The sequence below is a fragment of the Nicotiana tabacum genome, chromosome 4, assembly GCF_000715075.1.
Source record: "Nicotiana tabacum cultivar K326 chromosome 4, ASM71507v2, whole genome shotgun sequence".
NCBI lineage: Eukaryota > Viridiplantae > Streptophyta > Magnoliopsida > Solanales > Solanaceae > Nicotiana > Nicotiana tabacum.
Genome location: NC_134083.1, coordinates 68,994,474 through 69,009,102, shown reverse-complemented (window position 1 = coordinate 69,009,102; position 14,629 = coordinate 68,994,474). Strand labels below are relative to the sequence as shown.

At 40.1% G+C, this 14,629-nt stretch overlaps 1 non-coding gene across 1 annotated transcript; it reads right to left on the bottom strand.

The window, feature by feature from the left end:
- Positions 1-288: 288 nt before the first annotated feature.
- Positions 289-395, bottom strand: LOC142180536 (small nucleolar RNA R71). Its single transcript, XR_012709154.1, has one exon. It is a non-coding gene; the product is annotated as a small nucleolar RNA R71 (small nucleolar RNA).
- Between the last annotated feature and the right edge of the window lie 14,234 nt (positions 396-14,629).

Sequence of the window (14,629 nt, the reverse complement as noted above, 5' to 3'; positions counted from 1 at the left end):
CGCAACTTGAGCTTAAGCAAAGCATGATCCAACTACTTCATGCAAATGGACAGTTCATGGGACTGCCTCACGAGGACCCCCAACAACATTCTGAATTTTCTCGAGATTAGTGATACCTATATCACTAAAGGGGTCACATATGATTATCTCAGGTTCACATTTTTCCCTTTTTCTCTGTTGGGAGAGGCCAAGAGATGGTTGAAATATGAGCCAGCTAACTCTATTGCATCGTGGAATGTTTTGGCTTGCAAATTCATGGCTAGATTCTTTCCTTCTAGTAAAATCACAAAGATAAGAAGTGAGATAGATGCGTTCAAACATAAAGAAGGTGAATCCCTTTATGCAGCCTGGGAGCGATTCAAGGGGCTACTAAGAGAATGTCCACACCATAACCAAAATAACGAGGTACTGGCTCACACTTTTATTGAAGGTCTTCACCCTGAAACAAAAATAGTGATAACGCAACAGCTGGTGGTCAAGTATTGGGAAATAGCTTAGATGAAATTTATGCGTTCTTGAACAAGTTTTCCAAAATCAACCCAAATTGGCAAAGGAAGCAGGTAGACACACATCTCATAAAGCTGCCGATGTACTTGAATTGGATGTTGTATCAGTACTATCTGCACAAGTATCATCCTTAGCAAATCAAATCAGCAAGATAGTTTTGGCTCAGAATCAACAATAGTTCCAACCAATGCAGCAGGTTCAACCAGTACAACAAGTACATGTGTTCTGCGAAGTGTCCGGTGAGGGTCATACCAGTGATGCCTGTCTAGCGAATCTAGAGTCAGTTGACTTTGCGGGAAATGTTAATAGAGGCTAAGCTAATCAGAATCAATATGGTAATACTTATAATCCAAATTGGAGGAACCACCCAAATTCTCCTGGGGTGAAAATTAAGGTGCTCAGAATCAATTTAAACCACAAGGTCAATATCAACAGTTTTACCCACCACAAACAGATCAATTCGCAAATCGGATGAGTAATATTGAGGAGATGCTCACGAAGATTATGGCTGATTATTAGAATCAGGCTACTACTATAAGAAACCTAGAGAGACATGTGGACATTTTGCAAGAAGTACCAAAGTATGCAAAGTAAATCAAGGAAATTGTGGCAATCAAGCGCAAGCTGACTGAGTTCGAGAATGTAGCACTTACTGAGGAATGTAGTTCCAGAATTCAGAATAAGTTGCCTCCTAAATTGAAGGACCCAGGAAGCTTCACAATTCAAATTTCTATTGGGAAACATGCGGTTGGGCGAGCATTGTGTGATCTTAGGACAAGCATAAACCTGATACCGTTATCTGTGTTTCGACAGCTAGGGTTGGGAGATCCTCGACTGACTACGATGGTATTACAATTGGCAGTTGGATCCTTCTCCAGCCCCGAGAGGGTCATTGAAGATGTGTTGGTCCAAGTGGGCTCATATTCCAAGTTGATTTTGTTATCCTAGATTATGATCCTGATCAGGAAGTCCCATTTATTTTGGGACGACCATTTCTAGCCACGACAGAGCAATTATTGATTTATGTGAAGGACAAATGACCATGAGAGTGCATGACAAAGTGGAGGTTTTCAATGTATACCGTGCACTCAAATTTCCGGCACACTATGAAGATTTGGCCATGATCACAATTGTGGATGAGGAATTGGCAGGCACAACACCATACTTGGTGCCTGAAGATCCTCTGGGAAGAGTTTTAATTGACGAAGAAGAAGAGGAGGATGAGTTGGTGGAAGAAATTGTACAAGTTTTGAACATGACCTGCCAATATGTCAACGGGTGAAGAGATTTGAGGAAATTAATAAGCCATTAACATTGACACCACCTAAGACATCTATAAGGAGGTTCCAAAATTAGAGCTCAAACAGTTACCCTCCCATCTTCGGTATGCTTACTTGGGTGCTTCAGAGTCTTTACTTGTGATTATTTCATCCTCATTATCACATGTGCAAGAGGACAAGTTGTTGTGGGTTCTGAGGGAACATAAAGGGGCCATTGGCTGGACTATTGATGATATCAAGGGAATTAGTCTGTCATTTTGTATGCATAAAATATTCCCGGAGGATGAAAACAAACATAGTGTGAAGCATCAGAGATGATTAAATTCTATTATGAATGAGGTAGTAAAAAAACAATTATCAAGTGGCTGGACGCTGGGATTATATTTCCTATTTCTGATAGCAATTAGTGAGTCTTGTGCAGTGCGTGCCGAAAAAGGGAGGCATGACAGTTGTGGAAAATGAGTAAAATAAGTTGATACCTACAAGAACTGTGATGGGCTGGAGGGTAAGCATTGATTACAGGAAACTCAACAAGGCTACGTGAAATGACCATTTTCCTCTCCCCTTTATTGATCAGATGCTGGACAGGCTATCCGAGCATGAATATTATTGCTTTCTTGATGGTTACTCTGGTTACAACCAGATAGTTATAGCACCAGAGGATCAGGAAAAGACTATATTTACTTTTTCCTATGGAACCTTCGCCTTTAAAAGGATGTCATTCGGGTTATGCAATGCATCGACGACTTTTCAAAGGCGTATGATGGCCATCTTCACCGACATAGTTGAGAAATTCGTGGAGGTGTTCATAGATGATTTTTCAGTCTTCAGGTCATCCTATGATAATTGTCTGAAAACTTGGAGTTGGTGCTAGCACGCTGTAAGAAAACTAACCTGGTGCTTAATTGTGAGAAGTGTCATTTTATGATTAAAGAAAGTATTGTATTAGGACATCGAGTGTCCAAGCAAGGAATTGAAGTCGACATGGCTAAGGTGGAGGCAGTTGAAAAACTACCACCACCCATCTCCGTTAAGAGCATCCGCAGATGTTTCATTAAAGATTTTTTGAAATTGATAATACCTTGTGCAGGTTGCTGGAAAAGGATGCCGCATTCAAGTTTTATGATGCATGTCTAACGGAATTCGAGGAGCTAAAATTGAAGTTGGTGTCTGCTCCAATCATTGTCGCACCTGACTAGAGTCTGCCCTTTGAGTTGTTGTGTGATGCGAATAATGTAGAAATTGGGGTTGTGCTTGGATAGAGGAAGAACAAAGTGTTTCACTCAATCTATTACGCTAGCAAGACCTTAACTGATGCACAACTCAATTACCCCATGACAGAAAATGAATTATTGGCAGTGGTCTATAATTTTGACAAGTTCCGGTCCTACTTAGTAAGAACACATGTGATATTTTACACGTATCATGCGGCGATCAGGTATTTAATCTAAAAAAAAGATGCTAAGCCGAGACTGATTAGATGGGTGCTTCTTTTGCAGGAATTTGACCTATAAATCTATGATCGAAAGGGCACAGATAATCAGGTGGATGAACACTTGTCAAGGCTAGAAAATCATGAGCATGTATAAAAAGAAAGGGTGATTAAGGAGACGTTCCCAGATGAGCAACTCTTTGCAGTCACACATGATCTGCCGCCATGGTATGCAGATTATGTAAATTTCGTAGTGAGTGAAGTGTTTCCTCCAGAAATGCCACTTGAAGGGTGGAACCGATTCTTACATGACATAAACTATTATTACTGGGATGAGTCATTCTTGTATCGACAATGTGCTGACCAACTGATGAGAAGATGCATTTCAGAGAAAGAGGTGGAACAGATTTTGTACGATTGTCACTCCTCACCTTATGAGGGACATCATGGTAGTGATTGAACAGCCGCAAAAGTTCTGCAGTTGGGGTTCTACTGGCCGACTCTATTTAAAGATGCACATTCATTTATGAAGAAGTGTGATCGGTGTCAAAGAACTGGAACAATCACTAGAAAGAATGAGATACCGCTCACGAACATTCTTGATGTGGAGATTTTTTATGTTAGGGGGATCGATTTTATGGGAATATCCCCATCGCCTAGAGGGAACAAACATATCTTATTACCCGTGGATTACGTGTCTAAGTGGGCGGAGGACATTGCTTTACCTACTAATGATGCAATGGTGGTAGCTAATTTTGTCAAGAAGAACATTTTTTCACGTTTCGGGACTCCTCGAGCTTTTATATGTGATGAAGGTACGCATTTTTGCAATAGATATTTGAACAACCTTCTAGCTAAATACGGGGTCAAGCATAAAGTTGCCACCACATATCACCCTCAGATGAGTGGGCACACAGCGGTATCGAACAGAGAAATAAAGCAAATTTTGGAGAAAACGGTCAGTGCAAATAGGAAAGATTGGGTTCCAATGTTGGATGACGCTCTATGGGCATATCAGACTGCATATAAGACACCTATTGGGACCTCGCCTTACAAGTTGATCCATGGAAAAATATGTCACCTACCAGTTGAGCTAGAACACAAAGCCTTTTGTGGTCGTAAAAAATCTCAATATGGATATGGAGTTGGTAGGTGAGAAGGGATTGCTCCAACTCAATGAGCTAAATGATTTCAGATTAAATGCATACAAGAATGCCAAGCTATATAAAGAAAATACCAAAAGGTGGCATGACAAGCATTGTCATTTTGAGCCAGGCCAATTGGTATTGCTATTCAATTCCAGGTTGAAGTTGTTTCCCGGAAAATTAAAGTCGAGGTGGTCTGGACCATTTGAAATAGTGCGTGTGACACCATACGGGACTATAGAGTTAAGAGCGCCAAATTCCGAAAGGGCGGTCTTGGTCAATAGGCAAATAGACAAGCATTATTGGAGTGGTAACGTATATCGTCACAAGTTGCCTTGAAAGATGCTTGAGAATTGGTATTGTCATGACGCGACGTTAAATCAAGCGCTTCTTGGGAGGCAACCCAAGCATTTTGTTTTGCTTTTATAGTTTACTAATTTTTCTCTTTGTTTTGTATTTTTTTTTTTAAAAAAGCTCCAGGTATGGAAAAACAAAGTGGATGCGTCGCATCCCCCTTAGCGCCCAAATATTAGAGGCCAATTGCACGAGGTAGTGAAGTGCAGCCATCGCGACCAAGGTCGCCTCCCATCAAAAATTGGGGAAACCAACTGGGATGCGTCGCATCCAAGCTGACACGCATCAGGTAAGTGTTATATTTTAACACTTCATACGCCTAAACCCCAAATCCTTCTCCCACTCCTTTTCCTCTTGTGAGAAGGCACGGGAGAAAATATGTTATTGATATTGGATGATAAATACAATACAAGAGGTCCCTATTTATAGCTATACACTACAAGGAGATATTACTCCTCTTTCAATGTGGGACAAGACTACACTATACATATCTATAAACTAACACTCCCCCTCAAGCCGGTGCATATACATCATATGTACCGAGCTTGTTACACATATAACTAATGCGAGAACCAGTAAGAGACTTAGTAAAAATATCTGCTAGTTGATCATTCGACTTTACAAACTTTGTAACAATATCTCCTAAAAGTATTTTTTCTCTGACAAAGTGACAGTCAATCTTAATGAGTTTAGTCCTCTCATGGAACACCGGATTTGACGCAATATGAAGAGCAACTTGGTTATCACACACTAGTTCCATCTTGCTGATTTCTCCGAACTTTAACTCCTTGAGCAACTGCTTGACCCAAACTAACTCACACATCGCCATAGCCATGGCCCGATATTCGGCTTTGGCGCTAGATCGAGCAACTACATTCTGTTTCTTGCTCTTCTACGAGACCAAATTACCTCCTACTAGAACACAATATCCAGACGTAGAACGTCTATCAAAAGGTGATCCCACCCAATCAGCATCTGTGTACCCAACAATCTGCTCGTGGACTTGATCCTCGAATAGTAATCCTTTGCCTGGAGCTGATTTTATATACCGAAGAATGCGAACAACTACATCCAGTGACTATCACAGAGAGAATCCATAAACTGACTTACAACACTCACCGGAAAAGAAATGTCAGGTCTAGTCACTATGAGGTAATTCAATTTGCCAACCAACCTCCTATATCTCGTAGGGTCTCTAAGAGGCTTCCCCTGTCCAGGCAGAAGCTTAGCATTCGGATCCATAGGAGAGTCAATATGTCTGCAACCCATCATTCCAGTCTCCTCAAGAATGTCTAAGGCATACTTCCGCTATGAAATAATAATACCTGAGCTAGACTGAGCGACCTCAATACCTAGAAAATACTTCAATCTGCCCAGATCCTTAGTCTGGAAGTGCTGAAAGAGATGTTCCTTCAGATTTGTAATACCATCCTGATCATTACCAGTAATAACAATATCATCAACATAAACCACTAGATAAATACATAGATTAGGAGCAGAATGCTGATAAAACACAGAGTGATCAGCCTCACTACGAGTTATGCCGAACTCCTGAATAATTGTGCTGAACTTACCAAACCAAGCTCGAGGGGACTGTTTCAAACCATATAGTGACTTGCGCAATCTGCACACACAACCATTAAACTCCCCCTGAGCAAAAAAACTAGGTGGTTGCTCCATATAAACTTCTTCCTCAAGATCACCGTGGAGAAAAGCATTCTTAATGTCTAACTGATAAAGAGGCCAATGACGTACAACATCCATGGAAAAAAAGAGACGAATAGATGCTACTTTAGCCACAGGAGAGAAAGTATCACTATAATCAAGCCCAAAAATCTGAGTATATCCTTTTCCAACAAAACGAGCCTTAAGCCGATCAACCTGGCCATCTAGGTCGACTTTGACTACATAAACCTAACGAAAACCAACAGTAGACTTACCTGCAGGAAGAGGAACAAGCTCCCAAGTGTCACTCGCATGTAAAGCAGACATCTCGTCAATCATAGAATGTCGCCATCCTGGATGAGATAGTGCCTCACCTGTAGACTTAGGGATAGAAACAGTGGACAAAGAAGATATAAAAGCATAATGTGGTGATGACAGGCGATGATAACTTAAACCGACATAGTGGGGATTAGGATTAAGTGTGGATCGTACACCTTTGCGGAGTGCAATTGGTTGACTAAGAGGAGACAAGTCCGCAGTAGGTGCAGAATCTGATGCGGGGCGTGAATCACCTAGGCCTGATGCTGGATGTGGACGACGATGATAAGTCAAGAGTGGTGGAGCTGCAGAAGGTTGAACTGGATTATGTGGCGGAACTGGAGCTATACGTGGTGGAGCTACAACCGGAGCTGTAGGTGGTGGAACTGGAGCTATAGGTGGTAGAGCTACAACTGGAGCTATAGGTGGTGGAGCTACAACTGGAGCTGCAGGTGGTAGAGCTGGAGTGACTGAATCTCCAAACGATGAAACTGGTAGTACCTCAGAAATATCTAAGTGATGACCTGAACCTGTGAAGTATGATTGGGTTTCAAAGAAGGTAACATCAGTAGACATAAGGTACCGTTGGAGGTCAGGAGAGTAGAATCGATACCCCTTTTGTGTTCTCGAGAAACCCAGAAATACGCACTTAAGAGCACGAGGAGCTAACTTATCTGTTCCCGGAGTAAGTTTATGGACAAAACAAGTGCTTCCAAAGATACGGGGTGGAAGAGAGAACAAAGGTAAGTGGGGAAACATGACAGAGAATGGAACTTGGTTCTGGATAGCTGAAGATGGCATACGATTAATAAGATAGCAAGATGTAAGAACGACATCCCCCCAAAAATGCAACGGAGCATGAGATTGTATGAGTATGGTACGAGCAGTTTCAATAAGATGTCTATTCTTTCTTTCAGCTACCCCATTTTGTTGAGATGTGTACGGACAAGATGTTTGATGAATAATCCCATGAGATTTCATAACCTGCTGAAATGGGGAAGACAAATACTCTCGGGCATTATCACTACGAAATGTGCGAATAGAAACCCCAAATTGATTTTGAATTTCAGCGTGGAAGGTCTGGAAAATAGAAAACAGCTCAGATCGATTTTTTATCAAAAATATCCAAGTGCACCTGGAATAATCATCAATGAAACTTACAAAGTAGCGGAATCCTACGGTGGAACTGACCCAACTAGGACCCCAAACATTTGAATGGACTAATGTAAAAGGTGACTCTGCTCGATTATCAAGACGCCAAGGGAAATGGGAGAGGGTATGCTTATCGAGCTGACATGACTCACACTCTAGAGCTGACAAGTGAGATAAACCAGATACCATTTTCTGAAGTTTTGACAAACTGGGATGTCCCAACCGTTTATGTAATAAATCTGGTGAATCAGTAACAGGACAAGTTGTAGAAGGAAGACATGATGTGAGTCCATGTGATTTAGCAAGGATAATGTAATAAAGTCCGTTTGATTCACGCCCGGTACCAATGATCCGCCCCGTACTGCGTTCCTATATAAAAACATGGTCATCAAGAAATAAAATAGCGCATTTAAGTGATTTGGCTAAGCGACTAACAACTATGAGATTAAAAGGACTATTGGGAACATAAAGGACTGAATCTAAAGGTAAGGAAGGAAGTGGGCTTGCTTGTAGTTGCCATGGTTTGAGACCCATTGGCCATTGTGACTTTTGGAAGAGATTGAGAATACGAAATAGTAGTGAAAAGAGATTTGTTACCAGAAATATGATCTGATGCACCTGAATCAATGACCCAAGACTCATAGGATGAAGATTGGGAAAAACAAGTCACGCTATTACCTGTTTGAACAACATAAGCTATCTCAAAAGATGTCTGCTTACATGCTTTATACTGAAGGAACTCAATATACTCTGCTAAAGAAACCATCCGACTATTCAAAGTATCGGTTCCCATGTTGCTACAATTAGCAGTAGTAGGGTTAACTTGAAATAGTGAAAATAAGTAACTCCTGTGAAAAAAACTGAAGAAATAGCTTGAATTACAGCAGGAAAACAGAACACTGTTCTGTGCCGGAAACACTGTTCATGCTGGAAACACTGTAGCTCGCCGAAAAATTCCAAAGTTGTCAGAATTTGTTGTAACCAGGATGGATAGACTCGGAATTCCTTTGCGAGCAAGCTGTCCTGAAGAAATATTTTCAAAAAATGGCCAGAAAGGTCACTATTCACGCCGGAAAAATATAAAAGTGGCCGGAATTTGATTTGAATTAGATGGGTAGGCTCGGAATTTTGAGGAGAGCACACTGTCCTGAAGAAGCTTCGCGAAAAAATGGCCAAAAAGTGGCCGAAACCCTCGCCAGAAAAGTTGTTGCAGGCGCGTGGAGGAGCGTGGCGGCTTTTCTGCCGGATAAAATTTTAGGGGTTGGTAGTCGGAGGGTGATCTACCTCGTGGTGGTGTTGGTTTTAGCACAACACCGACAGAAAGTGACTTTCACTTAGACAAGCCTTAGGTCACCGGAAAAATTACACGATGACTAAGTTCTTTCTTCCCGGTTAATGCTGGAATGACGCACAACGATCTTTTCTCACTAATGTTCTGATACCATGTGAGAAGGCACAGGAGAAAATATGTTATTGATATTGGATGATAAATACAATACAAGAGGTCCCTATTTATAGCTATACACTACAAGGAGATATTACTCATCTTCTAATGTGGGACAAGACTACACTATACATATCTATAAACTAACACCTCTCAACCCTGAAGCACCACCACAACTTCACACTCATGCTGCTCGATTTTGATCAGACGCTCAGGAAATTACTTCTTTCTACTCTCTCCTCACTCATCTCTCTGTAAGGCAGCGGAATCCCTTACCCAAATTCCCATAGGTTAAGTCTCACCAATTTGAATACTACACATGAACTTCATAGGAGACTTTGAACAATTTCTAGGCTTTCACTTACCTTCTCTGTTTGGTTGTGATGTTTGAGAGATGATAAACTAAAAGTCCTTTCATATCATTAATTTTGGGAGGGTATTTGAATTACCCAACTGTTAGATGACACTAGCAAAACTGTTGCACTTTACTTGTTCGATGAATTGCCTGTGAGGTCAATTTAGGCGCCGACGAAGTCTGAGTAACCGAGCTACACGAGTATATTCTAGTGAATATGTGGTGGGGTTGTTTGGGTGATTGTGTACAACCTTGTCAGAGTGTTGGAGCTACGGGTGCTCGCCACTCTTTCAACTCTCATTTTGAGGCATCTAATGGTCATTAGGCTTCCTAGTGACCACTTTCTAGGCTGAATTAAATGCAATTAAGTTGCTTAACTGCTTGTATTGTGACGTACATTGTTACTGTAGTTGAATTATGCGTGCTCTATACATATTGGTATATCTTGAGACTAAGTGTGGGATTGCGAGTGATATAGCTGAGTAAATTACTGTTGTATGTTTGAGCAACACTTCAATCAGTCTTTCATTGTGCATAATGATGTCTATAAGTGCATTGCTCACTCGTATTACTCCCGGATAATTGATTCCTGCTGAAAGTCATGGCTACATTTGAATGAAACACTGACTAACACAAGTGTGTGGGTGATTGGAAGGGCACACTTTTGCAAGTTGTTTTATACCTGAAGCTTCAATGTCATCAGAACTAATTGTTAAACTCTTTGTTTTGCAGGTACATAGGTTCACAATTGTGGCAACGAGCAAAACATCTAAGCAACAAGAAAGGGATAATGATAAGTAACCATCCAAAAGCCTACTATAAAGGCAATAGGTGCTGCAAACCCACAGAATAAAAGGAAGTGGAGTGAGAAAGCGAAGGCCGAACCGACTAGGCAATTACTTGATGAGTCGGAGCAAGAAGAAGAGGAACCATTGGTGAGGAGGAATGTAATAAAGGGAACCACAAGAACATCACAAGGACCTCCAAGTAAGGGGATAGAGTTTAGATAACCTATACCGAAGCAGACCAAATCCAAATCCACAAAGCAAGTTGATCCAAAAGATAAAAGTAAGTAGAAGGCTGCCTCAGAATCCGAGTCCGAGTCTGATTCAGACTATAAGCTCACAAATGTCAACATGAACGACGAAGATGAGGGTGAACCAACTGACCGAGCTGCTTGGGAGGAGAATTTTGTTAGTGAAAAAGCATTCCGGGCTTATGAGAAAATCCCGAATTCCAATAAATACCGCTACACCCTGTGTGTCCCAAGGTGACGTAATGAATATGAGAGTTGTTAATCATTATTTAAAAAATTTTAAAGTGATAATATGGCTATATATGATGTTTGGATAGAAAATATGAAGTTTGGGAAAAATCGGATTAAAGTTGCGAAAAATCCGACTAACGATTTGTCCTGTAACAGAGCTTTTTGAGTAATATATTTTGTGTGCTATATGAGGTCTTTTTGGGACATATTTTATACAAAATTGAAGGTCTTGGAATTTAGTTTTCAACTCTCTTAACCGTTCATTCATACGACATCCGGATAAAAAGATATAAGCGTCGGAAGATGGGCGAATGAGAGGGTGCCAAGCTAGTACCTCTTTGACTTATCCAAAGTTGATATATATGTCTTAACTCGTCTCTCTCTCTTCATTTTCACATAGAACCTGACCATAGAATACCATAGAACCTGTCTTTGAGCTCTCTAATAGTGTTTCAAAAAGTAGTATCATCCCGGGCACGGAATCAAGAAGCGTTAACATTAAAACGATACTTACGATGTAAGTATCGCTATATCGCCTCTCTTTTTCCTTGTAGTTTGAGTTTTGGAATGTATTTAAGAGTTAATAAAATTCCTAATTTCTGTATTTAAGTGTTTAGATATCAAGTAATTTTGATAAATTCATTTCCTAATAGTTAGAACTCACGGGACGGTGATCGAAAGCCGTGAGTTCGAGTTATTTGACTTGTAGTGGACTATTTTGTGGGCTGTTTCGTGTTGCCTTTGGGCTGTATATTTTTCTACTGTTTAATAGACTTTTGGAGGACAAATTGTGTGAATAAACACCACATAATGACGGCATGGTAGGCTGGTCGTTCGTCGTTACATTTATTTTTAGTTGTTTGACACTACTTTGGTTGTCGTTTTATGTATGGAGTGATTAGGGTGTGTGGGTGTTTTGTGGTATATTGTGATGGAGATAAGGTTGAAAAATGATGCTTACATAATGTTATTGTTGTGTTCTTGTTGTTGTTGGTATATGGTATTGGAGGAGGGCCTAGTTACAGGGGAGATGCTGCCTAAATTTATGTAAACGAGCTACTAGTTAAAGTTGCGGACTTAGCCTTTACTCAACACTGATTTTGAATCTCCTTATGATGTGGTAGATTGGGTTGAGTTGTTTGAAGAATTTCTTGGAAGGTATTAAGGACTCAACGGAGTTAAGGTATGTTAAGGCTACCACTCCTTTCCTTTTGGCATGATCCGTACGATACATACAAAACGAGCAAATACGCAACTTTCATAAATGACTCTATTCATAGAAATAATAGGAATATCTATATTCTTGATTACCCATGTGTCTTATTATTTTATCATCTGTTCATGGGTCTCAGAAAAATATGCAAGTTGAAAAAGTTTATTTTATGATATTAATCAAAGGCATAATGATCTTATGACATTTTGAGAAATCTTATTAACGTACTTATTATGCATATCATTCATGTATACATGTACATTGACCCATGACCAGATGGCATTATATACGTGTATATTATATGTATATGGGATATGGGAAAAAGGTTATGGCGTTATATACGCACCACCACCTGATCAGCTGGTATATGTTGATGATTTTACCCACAATGGCTGAGATAATATGATGGGATGCCCTCAGAGGCTTGATGATATTATGTATGCATGTACCTATGCATGATATGACATTTATACGCACATGCATGACATTATAAATTTTCATGATTTACAGAGCTATATAGAATTACAGGTTGAGTTCTTTACTCCATATTTCTTTCATGTCTTTTATATACTACTGTCATGCCTTACATACTCGGTACTTTATTTGTACCGACGTCCCTTTTGCCTGGGGATGCTGCATTTCATGCTCGCAGGTCCCGATAGACAGGTTGAGAGCTCTCCAAGTAGGCTATCAGCTCAGTGGAAGATGTTGGTGCGCTTCATTTGCTCCGGATCAGTATGATTCGGACGTGTATTGTTTAATATGGCGGGGCCATGCCCCAACATTTATGGTATTTATCTACTCTTAGAGGCTTGTAGACATATGCCATGTACATAAAAGATTTTATGGCCTTTTCGGCCTATGTTTAGTGTACGAGTGATCATTTTGGTCTTATAGGACCAAGTTGGTATTTCATGTTTTATTCTACTTATCTCACGGCAGCCTCTCCGGCTCATTTACCTATGATAGTATCATACGAAAGATACGTTATGTTGGTACTCGGTTGAGTAAGGTACCGGGTACCCGTCGTGGCCCATCGGTTTGGGTCGCGACAGAAGTGGTATCAGAGCAATTCTGTCCTATGGAGTCTACAAGCCGCGTCTAGTAGATTCTTATTTATGGGTGTGTTGTGCAGCATACTTATAAGCAGGAGGCTACATGGCATTTAGGACTATCACTCTTTCTTCTTACTCTAAATCGTGTGGTAGAGCTCAACTGTAAGAAATTCAAATTCCTAAATTATATTTTATTCATTATACAACGACATTTATATCTAGAAAGACAATTGGTAAGAGATTGAATGTGGCTGTGGAATAGTTGAGTCAGAGGAACTCGATTTTGCGTTATGCTTATGATGTGTAAATGTAAGGCCTTCAGTAGATATGTGAGTACTACGACGTGTGAGCCTCTTGGTAAGGATCCCTAAGGCATGAATATTTATCTACCCCTATGGTAAAAAGCAACGAGAGAATCAGAAGGTAGATACAAGTTTCAACAAGTAAAAGAAGCTAGGTGAAGAAGGATACGAGGTACCCAGTTAGTGAAGATTATCTGTATTTACAATTCAAGCAGAAAAATACAAGCACTATGAGTTACTTTCAATAGTAATAGAGTTATATACAATTGGCCACACTTATCTTAGTTATGCCCTATGGGAGCTAACATATATAATTTAAGAGAAGGATGAGATATCAACATCCAGCTAGGATTAGAGTAACCCAAATTGTGGATGGAATGTTATCACTAGCTCCCATTTTCAAGGAAAATTGCAAACGTGGTAATGGTTCTCCTTGTGAGACACCCAGATGGTGCACTCTAGAATAGTACAATCAGATATGAATACTAGAATGTTCATAAATTTCAGAAGATTGGCATTGGAATCCTAGAAGAGATAAATATTTATCTTTGTATGGCTCTCGTCCCTAGTAAAAAGAGAGTGTTAGGCAACTCGAAGAGCCAGTGAGTTGAATCAAGGGGTCTAAAAGTGAAAGAATATTTTGAAAAAGTTTTCATAATAAGGTGATAGACAGAAATATTATTCGGAGAATAAGAAGAGAGTAAATGAAGCATCATTAGTAAGATGTGATATATGGGTGATAACGGTAAATCAAAATATGACAGGACTACAGATTCTATAGTCCAGTGAAGGAAAAGACAAGAAGTTACATGCCTTGAGACAATAAAAGAGTATAAGCCATAAGGTCATGTCCCCATTTCGAGAAATGAGTTGGTGACTCATACGTGATTACCAGAAGGAAAAGTTAGACCCTCGGAGTAATACAAATTAGTATGGGATAGTGAATAAGATAAACTAAACATGAATTCGAGACCGAAGGATCTGATTATAGTTGACAACGTGAGAATTTCAGAGATCGCGTTCCGGGCAATAATTGAATGGACAACAGAAGAATAACTTTTAAAGGTCATTTAGGAAGACGTTTCCCTAGAGCAAGCGCTGTGAGCAGAGTTAAGCTTAAGAGACTAAGTGTGCCAGTTA